Genomic DNA, 10,129 nt, shown 5'->3' on the forward strand with positions numbered 1-10,129 from the left:
AGAAAAAGAGAGAAGGGGCAATGCTACTATCCTTTTACCACACTTGTGCTTGAAAGTAGCATCATTATCTTCATGATAGAGAGTCTCCTATGTTGTCACTTTCATATACTAGTGGGAATCTTTCATTATAGAACTTAGCTTGTATATTCCAATGATGGGCTTCCTCAAAACACCCTAGGTCTTCGTGAGCAAGCGAGTTGGATGCACACCCACTAGTTTCTTTTGTTGAGCTTTCTTACATTGATAGCTCTAGTGCATCCATTGCATGGCAATCCCTACTCACTCACATTGATATCTATTGATGGGCATCTCCATAGCCTGTTGATACGCCTAGTTGATGTGAGACTATCTTCTCCTTTTTGTATTCTCCACAACCACCATTCTATTCCACCTATAGTGCTATATCCATGGATCACGCTCATGTATTGCGTGAAGATTGAAAAAGTTTTGAAAAAGTTAGAGTATGAAACAATTGCTTGGCTTGTCGTCAGGGTTGTGCATGATTTAAATACTTTGTGTGGTGAAGATAGAGCATAGCTAGACTATATGATTTTGTAGAGATAACTTTCTTTGGCCATGTTATTTTGAGAAGACATAATTGCTTTATTAGTATGCTTGAAGTATTATTATTTTTATGTCAATATAAACTTTTGTCTTGAATCTTTCGAATCTGAATATTCATACCACAATTAAGAAGATCTGCATTGAAATTATGCCAAGTAGCACTCCGCATCAAAAATTCTCTTTTTATCATTTACCTACTCGAGGACGAGCAGGAATTAAGCTTGGGGATGCCTGATACGTCTCCAACGTATCTATAATTTTTGATTGCTCCATGCTATATTATCTACTGTTTTGGACTATATTGGGCTTCATTTTCCACTTTTATATTATTTTTGGGACTAATCTATTAACCGGAGGCCCAGCCCAGAATTGTTGTTTCTTGCCTATTTTAGTGTTTCGAAGAAACGGAATATCAAACGGAGTCCAAACGGAATGAAACCTTCAGGAACGTGATTTTCTCACCGAACATGATCCAGGAGACTTGGACCGTGCTCCAAGGAACAAAAGAGGCGGTCACGAGGGTGGGCCCCCCCCCCCTAGGGCGTGCCCCCCTGCCTCGTCGGCCCCTCGGTGCTCCTCCGGCGTACTCCTTCCTCCTATATATACCTACGTACCCCCAAACAATCAGAACAGGAGCCAAAAACCTGTTGGGTAACGTGGTAATTTCAAAAAAATTCCTACGCACACGCAAGATCATGGTGATGCATAGCAACGAGAGGGGAGAGTGTGAGCTACGTACCCTTGTAGATCGACAACGGAAGCGTTAGCACAACGTGGTTGATGTAGTTGTACGTCTTCACGGCCCGACCGATCAAGCACCGAACCTATGGCACCTCCGAGTTCTAGCACACGTTCAGCTCGATGACGATCCCCGGACTCCGATCCAGGAAAGTGTCGGGGAAGAGTTCCGTTAGCACGATGGCATGGTGACGATCTTGATGTACTACCGTCGCAGGGCTTCGCCTAAGCACCGCTACAATATTATCGAGGACTATGGTGGAAGGGGGCACCGCACACGGCTAACAATATGATCACGTGGATCAACTTGTGTCTCTAGGGGTGCCCCCTGCCTCCATATATAAAGGATCAAAGGGGGGTGCGGCCGGCCAGGAGAGGGCGCGCCAGGAGGAGTCCTACTCCCTCCGGGAGTAGGATTCCCCCGCTTTCCTAGTTGGAATAGGATTCGGGAGGGGGGAAAGAGGAGACAGAGAAGGAAGGGGGGGCGCCGCCCCCCTCTCCTTGTCCTATTCGGACTAGGGGGGAGGGGCGCGCGGCCCAGCCCTGGCCACCTCTCCTCTCTTCCACTAAGGCCCACTAAGGCCCATATACCTCCCGGGGGGTTCCGGTAACCTCGCGGTACTCCGGTAAAATCCCGATTTCACCTGGAACACTTCCGATATCTAAATATAGGCTTCCAATATATCAATCTTTATGTCTCGTCCATTTCGAGACTCCTCGTCATTTCCCCGATCCCATCCGGGATTCCGAACTCCTTCGGTATATCAAAACTCATAAACTCATAATATAACTGTCATCGAAACCTTAAGCGTGCGGACCCTACGGGTTCGAGAACAATGTAGACATGACCGAGACACATCTCCGGTCAATAACCAATAGCGGAACCTGGATGCTCATATTGGCTCCTACATATTCTACGAAGATCTTTATCGGTCAGACCGCATAACAACATACGCTATTCCCTTTGTCATCGGTATGTTACTTGCCCGAGATTCGATCGTCGGTATCTTAATACCTAGTTCAATCTCATTACCGGCAAGTCTCTTTACTCGTTCTGTAATACATCATCTCACAACTAACTCATTAGTTGCAATGCTTGCAAGGCTTATGTGATGTGTATTACTGAGAGGGCCCAGAGATACCTCTCCGACAATCGGAGTGACAAATCCTAATCTCGAAATACGCCAACCCAACATGTACCTTTGGAGACACCTGTAGAGCACCTTTATAATCACCCAGTTACGTTGTGACGTTTGGTAGCACACAAAGTGTTCCTCCGGTAAACGTGAGTTGCATAATCTCATAGTCATAGGAACATGTATAAGTCATGAAGAAAGCAATAGCAACATACTAAACGATCGGGTGCTAAGCTAATGGAATGGGTCATGTCAATTAGATCATTCACCTAATGATGTGATCCTGTTAATCAAATAACAACTCTTTGTCCATGGTTAGGAAACATAACCATCTTTGATTAATGAGCTAGTCTAGTAGAGGCATACTAGTGACACTCTGTTTGTCTATGTATTCACACATGTATTATGTTTCCGGTTAATACAATTCTAGCATGAATAATAAACATTTATCATGATATAAGGAAATAAATAATAACTTTATTATTGCCTCTAGGGCATATTTCCTTCAGTCTCCCACTTGCACTAGAGTCAATAATCTAGTTCACATCGCCATGTGATTCAACACTAAGAGTTCACATCACCATGTGATTAACACCCATAGTTCACATCGTCATGTGACCTATACCCAAAGGGTTTACTAGAGTCAATAATCTAGTTCACATCATTTATGTGATTAACACCCAAAGAGTACTAAGGTGTGATCATGTTTTGCTTGTGAGATAATTTTAGTCAACGGGTCTGTCACATACAGATCCATAAGTATTTTGCGAATTCTATGTCTACAATGCTCTGCACGGAGCTACTCTAGCTAATTTCTGCCACTTTCAATATGTATCTAGATCGAGACTTAGAGTCATCCAGATCTGTGTCAAAACTTGCATCGACGTAACTTTTTACGACGAACCTTTTGTCACCTCCATAATCGAGAAATATTTCCTTATTCCACTAAGGATAATTTTGACCAATGTCCAGTGATCTACTCTTAGATCACTATTGTACTCCCTTGCTTAACACAGTGTAGGGTATACAATAGATCTGGTACACATCATGGCATACTTTATAGAACCTATGGCTGAGGCATAGGGAATGACTTTCATTCTCTTTCTATCTTCTGCCGTGGCCAAGCTTTGAGTCTTACTCAATTTCATACCTTGTAACACAGCCAAGAACTCTTTCTTTGACTGTTCCATTTTTGAACTACTTCAAAATATTGTCAAGGTATGTACTCATTGAAAAAACTTATCAAGCGTCTTGATCTATCTCTATAGATTTTGATGCTTAATATATAAGCAGCTTCACCGAGGTCTTTCTTTGAAAAACTTCTTTAAAAACACTCCTTTATGCTTTGCAGAATAATTCTACATTATTTCCGATCAACAATATGTCATTCACATATACTTATCAGAAATGCTGTAGTGCTCCCACTCACTTTCTTGTAAATACAGGCTTCACTGCAAGTCTGTATAAAACAATATGCTTTGATCATACTATCAAAGCGTTTATTCCAACTCCGAGAGGCTTGCACCAGTCCATAAATGGATCGTTGGAGCTTGCACACTTTGTTAGCTCCTTTTGGATCGACAAAACCTTCCGGCTGCATCATATACAACTCTTCTTCCAGAAATCCATTCAGGAATGCAGTTTTGACATCCATTTGCTGGATTTCATAAAATGTGTCAATTGCTAACATGATTCGGACAGACTTAAGCATAGATACGAGTGAGAAACTCTCATCATAGTCAACACCTTGAACTTGTCGAAAACCTTTTTGCGACAATTCTAGCTTTGTAGATAGTAACACTACTATCAGCGTCCGTCTTCCTCTTAAAGATCCATTTAATCTCAATGGCTCGCCGATCATTGGGCAAGTCAATCAAAGTCCATACTTTGTTCTCATACATGGATCTCATCTCAGATTTCATGGTCTCAAGCCATTTCGCGGAATCTAGGCTCATCATCGCTTCCTCATAGTTCACAAGTTCGTCATGGTCTAGTAACATGACTTCCAGAATAGGATTACCGTACCACTTTGGTGCGGATCTCACTCTGGTTTACCTATGAGATTTGGTATTAACTTGATCTGAAGTTACATGATCATCATCATTAGTCTTCCTCACTAATTGGTGTAGTAGTCACAAGAACAGATTTCTTGTGATGAACTACTTTTCAATAAGGGAGAAGGTACAATTACCTTATCAAGTTCTACTTTCCTCCCACTCACTTCTTTCAAGAGAAACTCCTTCTCTAGAAAGGATCCATTCTTAGCAATGAATGTCTTGCCTTCGGATCTGTGATAGAAGGTGTACCCAATAGTCTCCTTTGGGTATCCTATGAAAACATATTTCTCCGATTTGGGTTTGAGCTTATCAGGAAGATTAACTCCCACTTGATTCAAGCGATTGTAGTACTCTGACAATCTGAGCACATGCTCACTAGTTGAGCGATTCTCCTTCATCTTTTAGCTATAGAACTTGTTGGAGACTTCATATCTCTCAACTCGGGTATTTGCTTGAAATATTAACTTCAACTCCTGGAACATCTCATAGGCTCCATGACGTTCAAAACATCTTTGAAGTCCCGATTCTAAGCCATTAAGCATGGTGCACTAAACTATCAAGTAGTCATCATATTGAGCTAGCCAAACGTTCATAACGTCTGCATCTGCTCCTGCAATAGGTCCGTCACCTAGCGGTGCATCAAGGACATAATTCCTCTATGCAGCAATGAGGATAAACCTCAGATCACGGATCCAATCCGCATCATTGCTACTAACATCTTTCAACACAATTTTCTCTAGGAACATATCAAAATAAACACAGGGAAGCAACAACGCGAGCTATTGATCTACAACATAATTTGCAAAATACTACCAGGTCTAAGTTCATGATAAATTTAAGTTCAATTAATCATATTACTTAAGAACTCCCACTTAGATAGACATCCCTCTAATCCTCTAAGTGATTACGTGATCCAAATCAACTAAACCATGTCCGATCATCACGTGAGATGGAGTAGTTTCATTGGTGAACATCCCTATGTTGATCATATCTGCTATATGATTCACGCTCGACCTTTCGGTCTCTGTGTTCCGAGGCCATATCTGTATATGCTTGGCTCGTCAAGTATAACCTGAGTATTCTGCGTGTGCAACTGTTTTGCACCCGTTGTATTTGAACGTAGAGCCTATCACACCCGATCATCACGTGGTGTCTCAGCACGAAGAACTTTCGCAACGGTGCATACTCAGGGAGAACACTTCTTGATAATTAGTGAGAGATCATCTTATAATGCTACCGTCAATCAAAGCAAGATAAGATGCATAAAAGATAAACATCACATGCAATCAATATAAGTGATATGATATGGCCATCATCTTCTTGTGCTTGTGATCTCCATCTTCGAAGCACCGTCATGATCACCATCGTCACCGGCGCGACACCTTGATCTCCATCGTAGCATCGTTGTCGTCTCGCCAATCTTATGCTTCCATGACTGTCGCTACCGCTTAGTGGTAAAGTAAAGCATTACAACACGATTGCATTGCATACAATAAAGCGACAACCATATGGCTCCTGCCAGTTGCCGATAACTTGGTTACAAAACATGATCATCTCATAAAATAAAATTTAGCATCATGTCTTGACCATATCACATCACAACATGCCCTGCAAAAACAAGTTAGACGTCCTCTACTTTGTTGTTGCAAGTTTTATCTGGCTGCTACGGGCTTAAGCAAGAACCAATCTTACCTACGCATCAAAACCACAATGATAGTTTGTCAACTTGGTGCTGTTTTAACCTTCGCAAGGACCGGGCGTAGCCACACTCGGTTCAACTAAAGTTGGAGAAACTGTCACCCGCTAGCCACCTTTGTGCAAAGCACGTCGGGAGAACCGGTCTCGCGTAAGCGTACGCGTAATGTCGGTCCGGGCCGCTTTGTCCAACAATACTGCCGAACCAAAGTATGACATGCTGGTAAGCAGTATGACTTATATCGCCCACAACTCACTTGTGTTCTACTCGTGCAAATAACATCAACACATAAAACCTAGGCTCAGATGCCACTGTTGGGTAACGTGGTAATTTCAAAAAAATTCCTACGCACACGCAAGATCATGGTGATGCATAGCAACGAGAGGGGAGAGTGTGATCTACGTACCCTTGTAGATCGACAACGGAAGCGTTAGCACAACGTGGTTGATGCAGTCGTACGTCTTCACGGCCCGACCGATCAAGCACCGAAACTACCGCACCTCCGAGTTCTAGCACACGTTCAGCTCGATGACGATCCCCGGACTCCGATCCAGCAAAGTGTCGGGAAGAGTTCCGTCAGCATGACGGCATGGTGACGATCTTGATGTACTACCATCGCAGGGCTTCACCTAAGCACCGCTACAATATTATCGAGGACTATGGTGGAAGGGGGCACCGCACACGGCTAAGAATATGATCACGTGGATCAACTTGTGTCTCTAGGGGTGCCCCCTGCCTCCGTATATAAAGGATCAAAGGGGGGTGCGGCCAGCCAGGAGAGGGCGCGCCAGGAGGAGTCCTACTCCCTCCGGGAGTAGGATTCCCCCCTTTCCTAGTTGGAATAGGATTCGGGAGGGGGGAAAGAGGAGAGAGAGAAGGAAGGGGGGGCACCGCCCCCCTCTCCTTGTCCTATTCGTACTAGGGGGGAGGGGCGCGCGGCCCAGCCCTGGCCACCTCTCCTCTCTTCCACTAAGGCCCACTAAGGCCCATATACCTCCCGAGGGGTTCCGGTAACCTCCCGGTACTCCGGTAAAATCCCGATTTCACCCGGAACACTTCCGATATCCAAATATAGGCTTCCAATATATCAATTTTTATGTCTCGACCATTTCGAGACTCCTCATCATGTCCCCGATCCCATCCGGGATTCTGAACTCCTTCGGTACATCAAAACTCATAAACTCATAATATAACTGTCATCAAAACCTTAAGCGTGCGGACCCTACGGGTTCGAGAACAATGTAGACATGACCGAGACACGTCTCCGGTCAATAACCAATAGCGGAACCTCGATGCTCATATTGGCTCCTACATATTCTACGAAGATCTTTATCGGTCAGACCGCATAACAACATACGCTGTTCCCTTTGTCATCGGTATGTTACTTGCCCGAGATTCGATCAACGGTATCTTAATACCTAGTTCAATCTCGTTACCAGCAAGTCTCTTTACTCGTTCCATAATACATCATCTCACAACTAACTCATTAGTTGCAATGCTTGCAAGGCTTATGTGATGTGTGTTACCGAGAGGGCCCAGAGATACCTCTCCGACAATCGGAGTGACAAATTCTAATCTCGAAATACGCCAACCCAACATGTACCTCTGGAGACACCTGGAGAGCACCTTTATAATCACCCAGTTACGTTGTGACATTTGGTAGCACACAAAGTGTTCCTCCGGTAAACGGGAGTTGCATAATCTCATAGTCATAGGAACATGTATAAGTCATGAAGAAAGCAATAGCAACATACTAAACGATCGGGTGCTAAGCTAATGGAATGGGTCATGTCAATCAGATCATTCACCTAATGATGTGATCCTGTTAATCAAATAACAACTCTTTGTCCATGGTTAGGAAACATAACCATCTTTGATTAACGAGCTAGTCTAGTAGAGGCATACTAGTGACACTCTGTTTGTCTATGTATTCACACATGTATTATGTTTCCGGTTAATACAATTCTAGCATGAATAATAAACATTTATCATGATATAAGGAAATAAATAATAACTTTATTATTGCCTCTAGGGCATATTTCCTTCAAAACCTAATTCCACCGCCGCAACTTTCTGTATCCACGAGATCCCATCTTGGGGCCTGTTCCGGAGCTCTGCCGGAAGAGGGCCGTCATCGCGGAGGGCTTCTACATCATCATAGCCTCTCTGATGAAGTGTGAGTAGTTTACATCAGACCTTCGGGTCCATAGTTAGTAGCTAGATGGCTTCTTCTCTCTCTTTCAATCTCAATACAAAGTTCTCCCCCTCTCTTGTGGAGATCTATTCGATGTAATCTTCTTTTTGCGGTGTGTTTGTTGAGACCGATGAATTGTGGGTTTATGATCAAGTCTATCTATGAATAATATTTGAATCTTCTCTGAATTCTTTTATGTATGATTGGTTATCTTTGCAAGTCTCTTCGAATTATCCGTTTGGTTTGGCCAACTAGATTGGTAGTTCTTGCCATGGGAGAAGTGCTTAGCTTTGGGTTCGATCTTGCGGTGTCCTTACCCAGTGACAGAAGGGGCAGCAAGGCACGTATTGTATCGTTGCCATCGAGGATAACAAGATGGGGTTTATTTCATATTGCATGAATTTATCTCTCTACATCATGTCATCTTGCTTAAAGCGTTACTCTGTTTTTAACTTAATACTCTAGATGCATGTTGGATAGCGGTCGATGAGTGGAGTAATAGTAGTAGATGCAGAATCGTTTCGGTCTACTTGTCATGGACGTGATGCCTATATACATGATCATGCCTAGATATTCTCATAACTATGCTCAATTCTTCCAATTGCTCAATAGTAATTTGTTCACCCACTGTAGAATACGTATGCTCCTGAGAGAAGCCACTAGTGAAACCTATGGCCCCGGGTCTATTCTCATCATATCAATCTCCATCACTTTAATCTTGCTTTGCCTTTTACTTTGCTTTTACTTTTTACTTTGCATCTTTATACCAAAAATACCAAAAATATTATATTTATCAGATCTCACTCTCGTAAGTGACTGTGAAGGGATTGACAACCCCTAATCGCGTTGGTTGCGAGTAGCTATCGCTTTGTGCAGGTATGAGGGACTTGAGCGTGGCCTCCTACTGGGTTGGTACCTTGGTTCTCAAAAACTGAGGGAAATACTTATGCTACTCTGCTGCATCATCCCTTCCTCTTCGGGGAAAACCAACGCAAGCTCAAGACGTAGCAATCAGTAACACAGATAGGTGAAGTAGCAAAAGTAGGGTCAGGTTTCATCCTAGCATTTAGAGATTTCTTATTCCATTTAGCTAATAACCTTTTGAGTTCATATCTATCTTTGCAAGATAAAATAGCTAAAGAAGCTTCTTGATCAAATAAATAACCCTCAGGAATAACAAGTGATTCTTCATCATCACCTTCATCATCATAATCAGATTCAATATTTTCAATCTCTCTAGCCCTAGCAAGCCGTTCCTCGAGAAAATCACCAAGTGGCATAGTAGTATCAAGCATAAAAGTAGTTTCATCATAAGTACCATGTATAGCAGAAGTAGCATCATCGATAACATGTGACATATCAGAACAAATAGCAGAAGCAGATTTATGTGTCGCAAGCTTACTCATAACAGAAGGTGAATCAAGTGCAGAGCTAGATGGCAGTTCCTTACCTCCCCTCGTAGTTGAGGGATAAATTGTTGTCTTAGCGTCTTTCAAATTCTTCATAGTGTCCAGCAGATATAAATCCCAAGTGACTCAAAGAATAGAGCTATGCTCCCCGGCAACGGCGCCAGAAATTAGTCTTGATGACCCACAAGTATAGGGATCGCAACAGCTTTCGAGGGTAGAGTATTCAACCCAAATTTATTGATTCGACACAAGGGGGGCCAAAGAATATTCTCAAGTATTAGCAGTTGAGTTGTCAATTCAATTACACCTGGAAACTTAGTATCTGCAGCAAAATG

The sequence above is a fragment of the Triticum aestivum genome, chromosome 4A, assembly GCF_018294505.1.
Source record: "Triticum aestivum cultivar Chinese Spring chromosome 4A, IWGSC CS RefSeq v2.1, whole genome shotgun sequence".
NCBI classification, from domain to species: domain Eukaryota; kingdom Viridiplantae; phylum Streptophyta; class Magnoliopsida; order Poales; family Poaceae; genus Triticum; species Triticum aestivum.